The sequence below is a fragment of the Phyllobates terribilis genome, unplaced genomic scaffold (genome assembly GCF_046119375.1).
Source record: "Phyllobates terribilis strain yellow unplaced genomic scaffold, ASM4611937v1 Scaffold_3__8_contigs__length_932513732, whole genome shotgun sequence".
Lineage (NCBI taxonomy): Eukaryota > Metazoa > Chordata > Amphibia > Anura > Dendrobatidae > Phyllobates > Phyllobates terribilis.
The window spans coordinates 411413203-411428327 of record NW_027362763.1 but is presented as its reverse complement, the minus strand read 5'-3'; positions in this window follow the sequence as shown (position 1 = coordinate 411428327).

Below are 15125 nucleotides of genomic sequence, written 5' to 3'. Positions count from 1 at the left end.
CAATCAAGAAGTATGTAGCTGATTCACAGTACACACGTGTGCGTGCTGATAAGGGCAAATTGAGGACTCTTTCCTACAGGCAATTACGTCAGGTTGAAAGAGCAGCGGCAAAAAAGCCTTGTCATAGCAGCAGACAAGTTTTTGAAGCTGCTTGTGCCTCCAACGTCCCCCGAATAACAAGATGCAGGGTCCTTCAGAGGTTTGCAGCTGTGCATACGCCATCCTGTCGACCTCCTCTATCCACTTCACACAAGCAGAAACGGCTCCAGTGGGCCAAACATTACATGAAGACTGATTTCAAAACTGTTTTGTTCACGGATGAGTGCCGTGCAGCGCTCGATGGTCCAGATGGATGGAGTGGAGGATGGCTGGTTGATGGACACCCCACGCAAACACGGCTACAGCGCCAACAAGGAGGAGGTGGAGTAATGTTTTGGGCTGGAATCATGGGGAGAGAGATTGTCGGCCCCTTTAGGATCCCTGAAGGCGCTAAAGATGAACTCCATAATGTATGTGGAATTTCTCAAACAGCACTTCCTGCCATGGTTCAAGAAGAAGAACCGTGTATTTCACAGCAAGATCATTTTTCTGCATGATAATGCACCATCTCATGCTGCACATAAAACATCTGCATCTCTGGCTGATATGGGCATAAAAGGGGACAAACTTATGGTGTGACCCCCATGCTCCCCTGAACTCTACCCCATTCAGAACCTTTGGAGCATCATTAAAAGGAGTGTCTATGATGGCGGGAGGCAGTTCACATCTAAGCAACAGCTCTGGGAGGGTATTCTGTCCTCATGCAAAACAATTGAACAGAAACCATCCAAAACCTGACAAATTCAATGGACGAGAGAGTTCAGAAGCTCCTTTCGAACAAGGGGTCCTATGTGAAAATGTAACATCACCTAGAATAAAGTTTTGAGTTGAAAACTGTTTGATTTCAGTTTCTTACAACCTGCTAATGCTTATAATTTCAAAAATGACCATTTTTTTGGTCTTTATTAAAATGAAAAGGTTGATCGAAAAGTTTGGGGGATCTAAGAGTGTGGCAACCCAGTAGTCATGATTACTTCGAATTCTGACAATATGAGGGTCATGCTGCAGGTAGTGCAGCAAGAAGGCACTTATGTGTCTTGCGCATCTCGGAGCCCCAAAATTATTTTCCGGGCTAGATGCAGCTAAAAATTATTATTAATTTTAAATCTGGTGAAGCTTTAGTATAGATGGCCTAATAGGATCAGTGCTGCACACTGCTACAAAGCCCAAATTATTTTCCAGCCAAGATACAGATAAACATGATTAGTAATTTGAAAGCTTAAAACGGTTGTAGGGTGATTTTAACCAATCATCAAGCTTTTACTCTCCCCAAGATGACACAGGGGTAGAAAAGTCGTTTCGGATCCATGATTTGTTCATCTTTATGAACGTGAGTCTGTCTACATTATCAGTGGAGAGCCGCGTGCGCTTATCTGTCAGCACACCACCAGCAGCGCTGAACACACGTTCAGACAGAACGCTGGCTGCGGGGCATGACAAGATCTCCAAGGCATAAGTGGCTAGCTCCGGCCATTTATCCAGATTGGAAGCCCAAAAAGAGCAAGGGTCCAGTGACACAGTCGTGGCTTCAATGTTTACTTGGAGATACTCCTGTACCATCGTCTCTAGGCGTTGACTATGTGTCAGACTTCTTGTCTCCTGTGGCCTTGCAAAGGATGGGCTAAAAAAGTGGTGAAATGATTCCGCAAAATTGATGTTACCAGCAGATACTGTGGTTCTGTTACGGTTTGAGTGCTGAACACTTGACGGTCCCACGGTTGGCAAGTTGGAACTGTGAGATTCACTACGTGCACCACTGGTATTTTGTGGAAAAGCACATGTAAGATTCTGCAACAGTCTTTGCTGATACTCCTGCATGCGTGCATCCCTTTCTATGGCAGGAATAATTTCTGCAAATTTACTTTTGTACCGGGGATCTAACAGTGTGGCAACCCAGTAGTCAGGATTATTTCTAATTCTCACAATTCGAGGGTCATGTTGCAGGTAGTGCAGCAAGAAGGCACTCATGTGTGTTGCGCATCCAGGAGCACCAAGTCCCTGTTGTGTTGGTGGCGAGGTAACAATCATGCTTCCTTCCTCTGTCCTCTCCCCCCAACCTCGCACAACAGAAATGTGATCAAGGTCTCCCTCATCTGATGAGTCTTCCATCAGTTCGTCCTCCACTTCTTCCTGGGCTCCTGCACCTTCCTCACTAGTTTGGCTGCTACCATGCGCCCTGGTAAAACCATCTCCCCCACCCTCACATGCCTGCCGCCTTGGTGCTGCCGACCGTCTGGACCTTGCAGATGTTAGCCCTTCCGCATACAACTCCTCCTCCTCTACTTCCTCCACCTCCTCTTGTGCCACCACCTGACTCCGAATTCTGTTTAACATGTGCTCCAGCATGTAAATCACCGGAATAGTCATGCTGATAATGGCATCGTCAGCACTAAACATCTTCGTCGCCATTTCAAAACTGTGCAGAAGGGTGCATAGGTCCCTGATCTGAGACCACTCCTCCAGCGTGATTTGCCCCACCTCTGAATCTCGTTGGCCCAGGCTATACGTCAGAACGTATTGCACCAGGGCTTGTCGGTGCTGCCACAGTCGCTGCAACATGTGCAGAGTTGAATTCCACCGGGTAGGCACATCGCATTTTAGCCGGTGAAGTGGCAGGCCCAACGACTTCTGTAGAGATGTAAGTCGCTGAGCTGTGGGATGCGAACGGCGGAAGTGAGCACACAGCGACCGTGCCCTCTGCAGAAGGCCATCTAGTCTGGGATAGTGGGCTAAAAATTGCTGGACAACCAGGTTCAACACGTGAGCCATACAAGGCACGTGTGTGACATTGCCCCGGCGAAGGGCCACACCCAGGTTTGCAGCATTGTCGCACACGGCCTTCCCTGGTTTCAGGTCCAGTGGAGACAACCATTCATGAAATTGGTTCTCCAGAGCTGACCACAACTCCTCAGCTGTGTGACTCACATTTCCCAGACATTTCAATGTAAAAACCGCCTGATGACGTTGAGCCCTACTGCCAGCATAGTAAGGAGGTGTGCAGGATCCCTTCTGCGCAGTTAGATAGCTTGTGGCATGACCAGACAGGCTTTGGGTGCAGGTGGAAGACCGAGAGGAGGTTGAGGAGGCAGAAGAAGTGGAGGAACTTTGACATAAAGAGGATTGACGCACAACTCGTGGGGACGGCAAGACTTGGACAGCAGCCCCTTGTCCTGCTGTCACCATAGTTACCCAGTGCCCAGTCAGCGACATGTAACGCCCCTGTCCATGCCTACTCGTCCAAGTGTCTGTGGTGAAATGCACCCTGTCACACACAGAGTTTCTCAAAGAAGCGGTGATGTTGTGTGCGACATGCTGGTGGAGCGCAGGCACACCTTTCTTTGAGAAGTAGTGCCGACTGGGCATCTGGTACTGGGGCACTGCGACGGACATAAGGTCTCGAAAATCCTCTGTGTCCACCAGGTGGAAAGGCAGCATTTCTGTAGCCAAGAGCTTGCAGATGGTGAAATTCAACCTCTTAGCTTTCTCATGGCTAGGAGGAAATGGTCTTTTACTTGTCCACATCTGAGGGACCGAGGGCTGGCTATTGTGCTTAGACGGGGTTGATAAGGGTGTCCCCGGCAAACTGCCGGTCTGTGAGGAAGATGCAGGCGGACATGTTAGGTTGCCTTGATCCAAAGGTGGTGCTATCGATGTCGGACAGCGCTCAACACCAGCTGGTGTTCCCACCTCCAAAGAAAATGATGACCTGCCAATCACGCTAGCTGTTGCGGGTAAAGAGGTGGCAGGTCTGCGCCCCAAAACAGGTGTGACTGCTGTCCCCCCAGTCACAGAGGATGAAGAGGCCGCGGATGCACAAGATATGGCAGACGGTGGTTGGCCCGGCCGGCTAGGCCGCATTGTAGCACACTGAGCTTCCCACTGCAACTTATGCTTCATGTCCATGTGCCGGTTCATGCATGAAGTACTCAAACTATGTATTTTTTGGCCTCTACTTAGCTTTTGCTGACAAATGTTACAGATAACACGAGTTGGGTCATCTTTATCGATCTGAAAAAATGCCCAGGGTATGCAAGGCTTAGCACCCATGCGACCTGAAGAGCCACCACGACTTGTGGTGAGAGGCAGAGTTGTGTTTGAGGATGCAGTTGTTGACGTGCTTCCAGTACTACGTCTCTGTCCAGGAAGGCGCAACCTGACCTCGTCGTCACTAGCATCTTCCTCCACCTCCTCTGCTGACCTCATCTCTTGGCTGACTGTGGGTTGACAGTAAGTGGGATCTCCAACCTCATCATCATCACCCTGTGCGTTATCACACCCGTCGTCCTCAGAGCCAACCTGTTCCTGCCCTGACAAAAAACTAAAGTTGTCGCTCCAATCAGGTATTTGAGTCTTATCATCGTCTTCCTCATTGTCTCCACCAACAGGAGTTACAGTTTGGGAATGAGGGTCTACATTATGGTCAGAACCTTCTGTGTCTGGTCCTGGATCCGACTCATAAAGATTCTGGGCATCAGTGCAGATCATTTCCTCGTCTGGATTCACAGAAGCGCTGGAGTCGACCTCTGATTCCCAGGCTATAGTATGTGTAAACAGCTCTGCAGACTCAACCATCTGTTCTACCTCATACTCAGACGGGCAGCTGGATATTTGGGAGCTGTGAGGAAGCAAGTGCGATTGGGGTGACACCTTTGAGGACTGGAGTATTTGTGATGTTGAAGTTGATGTGGAGGAGAGCCCACTTAAAGGAGCACTTGATATCCGTTGAAGCACCTGCTGTTTTTGTGCCTCATCTGGAATTTGTAGCGATTGGCGTGGCCGTAAGAAAGGGATCTTATCACATTGTCCGCTAAAAGAAGTAGACATTTTAGTTTGGCTGGAAGATGGTCTTTCTTCTGCAGATGTTACTGTTGCTTTAACACCTACCCCACGAACACAACCTTTTTTCCCCTTCCCAACACGCCTATTCCCCTTTCCACCAGCAGCAGGCCTTTTTCCACTCATTTTGGTGGTTAACTAATTCACAACTCTGGAGTTGTTTGCACAAAAAAACAATGGATGGTAACCGAGCAGAGCTGAGTGGCCAAACTGTGGTATTAGGCCAAAACTATTGGCTGGGTTAGATGCAGAAAAAAATTATATTCAATTTGCAACCTGATGGAGGTCAGTATAGATGGACTAATACAACAAGTCCCACACACAGCTAGAAGCCCAATATTTTTTCAGAGGTAGATGCAGAAAAAAATATATTCAGTTTGCAACCTGATGGAGGTCAGTATAGATGGACTAATACAACAAGTCCCACACACAGCTAGAAGCCCAAATATTTTTTCAGAGGTACTGTAGATGCAGATAAAAATTATTTTTAATTTGCAACCTGATGGAGGTCAGTATAGATGGACTAATAGAGAAAGTCCGACACACTGCTAGAAGGCAAAATATTTTTTCAGAGCTAGATGCAGAAAAAAATTATATTCAGTTTGCAACCTGATGGAGGTCAGTATAGATGGACTAACAGAGAAAGTCCCACACACTGCTAGAAGGCCAAATATTTTTTCAGAGCTAGATTCAGAAAAAAATTATATTCAGTTTGCAACCTGATGGAGGTCAGTATAGATGGACTAACAGAGAAAGTCCCACACACTGCTAGAAGGCCAAATATTTTTTCAGAGCTAGATGCAGAAAAAAATTATATTCAGTTTGCAACCTGATGGAGGTCTGTATAGATGGATTAATAGAACAAGACCCACACACAGCTAGAAGCCCAATATTTTTTCAGAGGTAGATGCAGAAAAAAATATATTCAGTTTGCAACCTGATGGAGGTCAGTATAGATGGACTAATACAACAAGTCCCACACACAGCTAGAAGCCCAATATTTTTTCAGAGGTAGATGCAGAAAAAAATATATTCAGTTTGCAACCTGATGGAGGTCAGTATAGATGGACTAATACAACAAGTCCCACACACAGCTAGAAGCCCAAATATTTTTTCAGAGGTACTGTAGATGCAGATAAAAATTATTTTTAATTTGCAACCTGATGGAGGTCAGTATAGATGGACTAATAGAGAAAGTCCGACACACTGCTAGAAGGCCAAATATTTTTTCAGAGCTAGATGCAGAAAAAAATGATATTCAGTTTGCAACCTGATGGAGGTCAGTATAGATGGACTAATAGAATGATGCTATGCCCAAAAGATTTTACTTCACTAGGTGCAGTAAAAAAATTGGTATTCTATACACAGGTAGTATATCTTGCAACACAGATAGGCTACTCCACTGACTAACACACTCTGCAATAGGCCAAAAAGGATTAGCTTTGCTAGATTCAGCCAAATGCTGTGAAAAAAACTTGCACAGCACTGGCACAGACCTGCCTGGCAAAAACTGATAGGAACTGATGTAACCTAGTCCTGAAAAGGACTCCAATTACAATTAGTCTTTACTCCCACAATCTATCTATTTAAGAGCACAGACCTCCCTGATAAAAGTCGTAGGAAATGCTGTAACCTAGTCCTTAAAAGGACTGCAATCACAACTATTCCCTACTCCCAAGCTATCTGTATATTTGTGCGAAAATTGGCTTGAATTTAACAAGGTATAGCGCACACAGCAACAGCGGTGCCGTCTAACACGCAGCTGCAGCAGTGAGAAAATGGTGGCAACGGGGAAAATGGCTTGGTCTTATAGGGCAAGGACATGTGACATACACTGCCAATGACACATGCCCTTGCTTGTGTGAAAAAAAGCACTTCGCTCCGTGTGTGCGCTGCTGATAGGCTGACAGATTGCACCTCCCCACTGCAAATGCGGGAAAGAGAAAAAAAAATGGAGATCTTCATTGTTCCTGCAGAGATCCATCCCCTGCCCCTCCCCCCACCCCGCTGTACACTCAAACTGCGTATTAACATTAATTTTCATCATTACTGAGAAAAAATCCAGTTATGATTTTGGTGCACGAACAGTTATCGAACATAACCTCGAACAGCCGAATTTTTCTCAAATTGTTCGTGTTCGCCGAACGGCTCGAACACCGCCCAAACAGCTCGAATTTGAGATTGGCGAACAGTTCGAGTAGAACAACGCTCATCTCTACTGAACAGCACCAGGAAATTTTTTGATTTTGTACTTTTGTTTTTTTCTTTCTCTTCTTCTAAGAACCATTACGTTCTTACATTTTTCCATTGACAGTCAAGGATTGTTTTTTTGGGCAATTTGTAGTTGTGAATAACACTTTTCATTTTCCCAGAAATAGGGATGAGCGGACCTGTGGATGTTCGGATCCGTCGGGTTCAGCCAGACTTTATAGAAAAGTTTGGTTCGGGTACCAGAACAGTACCCGAACTCGAACCTGGACCCCCAAAAAAATAAATGAATGGGAGCCCAAACATCTGGTAGTTTCCACGCTGTCATTTGTGTGATACAACAGGAAGCCTTATATGTTACTGCCGGTCACAGCGCACTTTCACACTGTGACCAGTGGTGAAAAGGTTGCCACCGGTCAGGCATCGGCTGATGAGACTACTACTCTCATCAGCGTATGCCTGGTCTCGCTGATAGCAGAGAAAGCAGGTGTACGCTGATGAGAGTATTCACTAGCCTGTGCATAGTAATAAATATGTCAGTGAGATAATTAGTGCAGTGCGTTTGTATTTTACTGTACATTTATTTAGCTAATAAATAAAAGAAAAAAATAAAGTGGGATTATTTTTACTAACCAGCTGAGGGAAAGTAGACATCTGGGGCTGGTGTTATTATTCTGGAAAGGGGCCAATATCCATAAAGGTTCCTAGCCTATTAATAACAGCTCACAGCTGTCTGCGTAGCCTTTACTGGTTACTAAAATGGGGGGTGTGAGGAGCTGCCCACTTAATAAACACTTTTCCAGCACTGAGCACCCATTTTCGTCAATCTTAATTTTGTGGTTTGTTAGAAATTTGCTTGCTGTGCTTTGTCAGTGATTTGTTTGCTCATCAGTTCAACCTCAGGTATCTATTCCATTCAGTGACCATATCTTCGAGACCTTGGGCCATTGTTCTCTCCGTCACCACAGGTAGTCTCACATGCAAACCCAGGGGTTGGGTTCCACCTGAGAAAATATCTCCACTAAGGCACAATTAGCTGGGGTAGGGAGAGGTGAGCTCTTCTGCCGATTCAGGGGGCTGAACCCTGTGCAGGGAAAAGAGACGATTCATTTCTAGTCGGACTGAGAGCTGGGTGGTATCACGGGCTGCAGTCGTGATATCCATCATCCGAAGGAGCATATGCTGAGACTGCCAATATACCAGCGGGAGATACAAAAAGCTGTGGGCCAACCAAAAGTTGTGAGACAGTGGGTATCACCTGGTACGGGGCAGTGGAACTACTGATCCCAGGTTGGAAACTCGAGGACTAAGAGAATTGCCTGTTGGACATTTACCTGGAATTGCTGTTCACCGTGGTCGGAAGGAATAAAACTAATTGCATCGTTAACCTGCCTAGGTGATTACTTACAACTCACAACCTCAGATCTTTACAGAGGGACCACCAAAAAAAATGACGTGGGGTCCCCCCTATATTTAATAACCAGCAAAGGCTAAACAGACAGCTGTGGGCTGATATTAATAGGCTGGGAAGGGGCCATGGATATTGGCCCCCTCCCAGACTAAAAACCCCAGCCCTCAGCTGCCCCAGAAATGTCGCATCCATTAGATGCACCAATTCAGGTGCTTAGCCTGGGCTCTTCCCACTTTACCTGGCAAGTGGGGTAAAAGTTTTGTGGTTGATGTCGGCTAAGTGTTAATCTTGTGAAATGTATGCATGCTTTGAACAGCCATTTGAGGGTGAATAAATCTGTGCTTGATGTCAGCAAGTTACACCTTTGGAAGCTGAGGTAATGGATTTAAATATGCAGCTTGCAACACTCAGGAGCACTGCAAACCTGCAGAGGAGTTTAGAGCTTACTGGGGTCAGTGATTTGGAGGAGCATAGAGGTGGGGATTATCAGGACACAGAAGTAGGTAGCTGGGTAACAGTTACAAGATGGGGTAGTGAGGAAAGCATCAGAGAACCTAATCCTGATCTGGCACAACCTAGTAAATATGCCTGTTTGACTGATATCAGTAATGTAAACCCACAACTAGGATCACTACAGCAGGACATTGCTCCTAGCTACCTGGGAAATAACTGCTTTAGGATGGAGGGAGAAAGGAGTGCTGCAAAGGCCAGACAGATGTTGGTGGTAGGGGACTCTATGACACAGGTATGCAAAATTTGGATTTATGAAAATTGTTTGAAATCCAATGAGTAATGCTTATGTTTTCTTAAGCCTTGATTTAAAAAAAACAATTCTACTTTCAACCATCACATATGGATTTTGCACAAAACACGCGTAAAACTATGTACAAGAAAAATCTTCATTGTAGCCAAAAATGTACACAATATTATATATAAAAATTTGTGTTGAGCGAGTATGTTCTATTAACCCTTTCACCGAGTATGCTCGGGCCGAGCTCCGAGTATTTATAGCTGCTCGGTGATATGGTTGAATCGCTCCCGTGTGCATGATTTGCAACTGTTTGACAGTTTTATTACATGTGAGGAATGTCTATTTCTTACACATTCCTCACATATAATAAAACTGTCAAACAGTTGCAAATCAAGCACACAGGAGCGATTCAACCATATCACCGAGCAGCTATAAATACTCGGAGCTCGGCCTGAGCATACTCGGACAGAACATACTCGCTCAACACTAATAAAAATGTACTGAACATTCAATTTTCTACTTTATTGGAAATTAATTCTTGCGTTTTGTCTAGTGTTGAGCGAACATGCTCGACACTGCTCGGTACTCGCCCGAGCATCACGCTACTCGGGATGTTCGGCGAGCACCGAGCATTGCCGGGTTACTCGGGCGGGAGCTCGGGTCTCCGCCCTGCATGTTTGGTGCTCTTTACAGAGCCAATGAACATGCAGGGATTGCCAGCCAGTCACTGTAATGCCGCAGCCATGTTGTTTGTGGGCATTACAGTGATTGGCTGGCCGCACAGCGTCACCTCCCAGACGATCAGCCCGTCATGATTGGTGTGTGTGGGTGTCTGTGCGTGTGTCTGCGCGATGTCTGCGGGTGTGTGTGGTGTCTGTGCGATTTGTGCGGTGTCTGTGCGTGTGTCTGCGCGATGTCTGCGGGTGTGTGCGGTGTCTGTGCGATGTCTGCGGGTGTGCGCGGTGTCTGTGCGATGTCTGCGGGTGTGTGCGTGCAGGCAGACATAGGCCGATGTGACACTACTACTCCCATCGGCCTATGTCTGTCCCCCGTCCACTCTTGCCAGCAGGATCAGCTCGATGGGAGCAGTAGTTCCCATCAGCCTGATCCTGCTATTTAAATTGCCCTACTGTGTCCCCAATAAATGTTAAATACATTTCATTGGTGGCCAGTGGTTACCTAAAATAAATTAGTTCATACATTACCTGTCCCCGCCGATCGCCACCTAAAATAAAGTAAAAAATAAAAAACTACACCTATACTCACCTAGACACCTAATTCCCCGAAGCCATCGATCTCCTGTAATAAAATATAAAATAATAAACCACAACCTTATCCTTACCCCTCCGTAGTAGTCCACGAGTGTCCCACGATGATCTCCAGTTTAGAGCAGCCACATAGAATGTGACCGCTCTGAACCACTGCCGCCGCTAGAATGATGACCTCAGTCAGTGGCTCCCGCTGCCGGGAGCGGACGTGTTCCCGGCAGCGTGAGCTTACAGCAGCTTACAGCAGCCATGCACAGCTGTCACCATCTCCAGATGTGACAGCTGTACATGGGAGATCAGCGCAGGAATGTGGACAGGTAACTATTTTTTTTTTGGAAACTAAGAATTAAATAAAATTGTGTGTTTTATTTCAAATAAATTATTTTTTTCTGGGTGTAGTGTGTTTTTTCTTTTTAACACTTTGTAGGTTAGTAATGGGGGTGTCTTATAGACGCCCATCATTACTAACCTGGGCTTCATGGCAGCTGGCGCTGACATGAACCCCAACCCTATTACCCCCTGCCACCGCTACAGGGCAGCGTGGAAGAGCGAGGCTAAGTGCCAGAATTGGCGCATCCTATGGATGCGCCATTTCTGGGGCGGCTGACAGCTGGTGTTTCTAGCCTGGGAGGGGGCCAATATTCATGGCACCCTTCCTGGGCTATTAATATCAGCCCCCTGCTGTCTGCCTAGTCTTTGCTAGCTATTAAATAGGGGGAACCCCACGTCATTTTTTTTGGGGGGGTCCCCCATTTTAATAGCTAGTAAAGGCTAGGTATTCAGCTGGGGGCTGATATTAGTAGTCTGGGAAGCTCCGTGGGTATTACCCACTTCCCAGGCTTCAAACATCTGCCCCAGCCGTCTGCTTAACCTCCGCTAGAGCCTAAAATTATGGGGGATCCCACGCCAATTTTTTTTTAAATAAATCCTTTATTTTAACACTAAATGACATTTGAGGAGTTAATAAAGATGCAGTCCCTAAATTATTATTTATTTTTTAATTAATTTTTCCCAAAAATTTTGACGTGGGCTTTGCCATATTTTTGTATGCCAGCCAGGTACAGCATCCAGCTTCTATGAACGCGCCATTTTCCGGGGTGGCTGCGGACTGCAATTTGCACCGGGGGGGGGCAGAAAGCTTGGGCCTCCCTGCGCTGCAGATTCCATCCCCCAGCTGCCTAGTTGTACCTGGCTGGACACACAAATAGGGAGAAGCCCCACGTATTTTTTTTTTTAATTATTTCATGAAATTCAAGAAATAATATAGAAAAAAAGGGCTTCCCTATATTGTTGTGTCCGGCCAGGTACAAATAGGCAGCTGGTGGTTGGGCGCAGCCCGTTCCTGCCTGCTGTACCTGGCTGGACACAAATATAGTGCGAAGCCCCACGTCAATTTTTTTTTAATTATTTCAGGAAATTCATGAAATAATTAAAAAAAAATTGATGTGGGGCTTCGCCCTATATTTGTGTCCAGCCAGGTACAGCAGGCAGGAACGGGCTGCGCCCAACCACCAGCTGCCTATTTGTACCTGGCCGGACACAACAATATAGGGAAGCCCTTTTTTAAAAGAATTATTTCATGAAATAATTTTAAAAGAATTTTCCCACGCTGTCAGTGACGTGAATGAGGTGAGGTCATGTCCAATGAACTCAGCTCACCTCATGCACGTCACTGACAGCGTGGGAAAATTCTCACGCTGAAGCGCTGAGTGCAGGAGAATTCTCCCACGCTGTCAGTGACGTGCATGAGGTGAGCTGAGTTCATTGGACATAAACTCGGCTCATCTGGATGCCGTCACAGAGAGACACTGAGGAGCGCAAGCATGCCTGCGCTTCTCAGTGTCTGCGGGATGACAGGTTGGATGGCAGCGTTCTGCTGCGGTCCAGCCTGTCATCTCGATGTAGCAGAGCTGAAGCTGTCCTGGGAACCATGGAAAGGTAAGGATGAGGTTGCTTTATTTTTCTTTTATTGCAGGAGATCTTTGGCTTCAGCTGGAATGGGCGTGATGGTAAGTAGAGTTTAATTTAGAACAATAAAGAATTGTGTGTTTATTTCAATTAAAGGACTTTATTCTGGGTGTTTGTGTTTTTTTTTTTAACTTTGACTATGGGGTTAGTAATGGGGGTGTCTTATAGACGCCTCTCCATTACTAACCTGGGCTTGATGTCAGCTGGCATTATAAGCTGACATTAACCCCAACCCTATTACCCCACTGCCACCGCTACAGGGCAGTGGGAAGAGCGAGGCTAAGTGCCAGAATTGGCGCATCCTATGGATTGGCCATTTCTGGGGCGGCTGACGGCTGGTGTTTCTAGCCTGGGAGGGGGCCAATATTCATGGCACCCTTCCTGGGCTATTAATATCAGCCCCCAGCTGTCTGCCTAGCCTTTGCTAGCTATTAAATTAGGGGGGACCCCACGTCATTTTTTTGAGGGGGTCCCCCATTTTAATAGCTAGTAAAGGCTAGGTATTCAGCTGGGGGCTGATATTAGTAGCCTGGGAAGCTCCGTGGGTATTGCCCCCTTCCCAGGCTTCAAACATCTGCCCCAGCCATCTGTTTAACCTCCGCTAGAGACTAAAATTACGGGGAACCCCACGCCAATTTTTTTTTAAATAAATCCTTTATTTTAACACTAAATGACAAGTACAGTAATCAACACTGTCACTGTACTTCATATATATGTGACTGACATGTTTCTATCTATCTAATCTATGTATGATTCTCTATTCCTTCTATTCTAAATTGTCCGGTACAGATGCTGAATTGCCGGCCGGCTTTTTTAAAGAGACGGTGCATGAAAACACTATTGTATTTTTAAATAAATCCTTTACACTAAATGACAAGTACAGTAAGCAACACTGTCACTGTACTTCATATATATGTGAGTGACATGTTTCTATCTATCTAATCTATGTGTGAAGCTCTATTCTGTCTGTTATAAATTGTCGGGTACCGCTGCTGAATTGCCGGCCGGCTTTTTTAAAGAGACGGTGCATGAAAGCACAATTATTTTTTTAAATTCTTTACACTAAATGACAAGTACAGTAAGCAACACTGTCACTGTACTTCATATATATCATAGAATCATAGAATCATAGAATGGTAGAGTTGGAAGGGACCTCCTGGGTCATCTGGTCCAACCCCCTGCTCAAAGCAGGATTCACTAGATCATCTCAGACAGATGTCTGTCCAGCCTCTGTTTGAAGACGTCCATTGAAGGGGAACTCACCACCTCTCGTGGCAGCCTGTTCTCATTAATCACCCTAACTGTCAAAAAGTTTTTTCTAATATCTAATCTGTGTCTCCTCCCATTTAGTTTCATCCCATTGCTTCTAGTCTTTCCTTGTGCAAATGAGAATAAAGATGATCCTTCTACAATGTGACAGCCCTTGACATATTTGTAGACAGCTATTAAGTCTCCTCTCAGTCTTCTTTTTTGCAAGCTAAACATTCCCAAATCCTGCAACCGTTCCTCATAGGACATGGTTTGCAGACCAGTCACCATTCTGGTTGCTCTTCTCTGAACTTGCTCCAGTTTGTCTATGTCTTTTTTTTAAATGTGGTGCCCAAAACTGTACACAGTATTCCAGATGAGGTCTGACCAAAGAGGAGTAAAGACCGATAATGACTTCACGTGATCTAGACTGTATGCTTCTGTTAATACATCCCAAAATTGTATTTGCCTTTTTTGCTGCTGCATCACACTGTTGACTCATGTTCAGTCTATGATCTATTAGTATACCTAAGTCTTTTTCACATGTACTGTTGCTTAGCTCTATTCCTCCCATTCTGTATATGCTTTTTTCATTTTTATTACCCAGATGTAGTACTTTGCATTGTTCCCTGTTAAAAACCATTCTGTTGGTTGCTGCCCACTGCTCCAGTTTATTTAGGTATTTTTGAATCCTCTCTCTCTCTTCTCTAGTATTAGCTATCCCTCCTAGCTTTGTGTCATCAGCAAATTTAATCAGTTTACCCTCAATTCCTTCATCTAAATCATTGATAAAGATGTTGAACAATACAGGTCCCTGGATGGAGCCCTGTGGTACCCCACTTGAGACGTTCATCCAGCTGGATGTGAAGCCATTTACAACCACCCTTTGAATCCGATCACTAAGCCAGTTATGAATCCACCTAACAGTTGCCTGGTCCATTGCATACTTGGTCATTTTTTCAATAATGATGGTGTGAGATACTTTGTCAAATGCTTTGCTGAAGTCAAGATATACTATATCTACAGCATTTCCCTGATCCACCCAGTCAGTGATTCTGTCATAGAAGGAAATTAAGTTAGTCTGACATGACTTGTTAGTTACAAACCCATGCTGACTCTGGTTAATCACTTCATTCTTATCCATGTACTTACATACATGTTGTTTAATAATTTGTTCAAAGATCTTTCCTGGTATAGAAGTCAGACTCACCGGCCTATAGTTCCCTGGGTCCACCTTCTTCCCCTTTTTGAAGATAGGAACAACATTTGCTCTTCTCCAGTCTTCTGGGACTTCTCCTGTTCTCCAAGAATTTTCAAAGATTATGGAGAGTGGTTC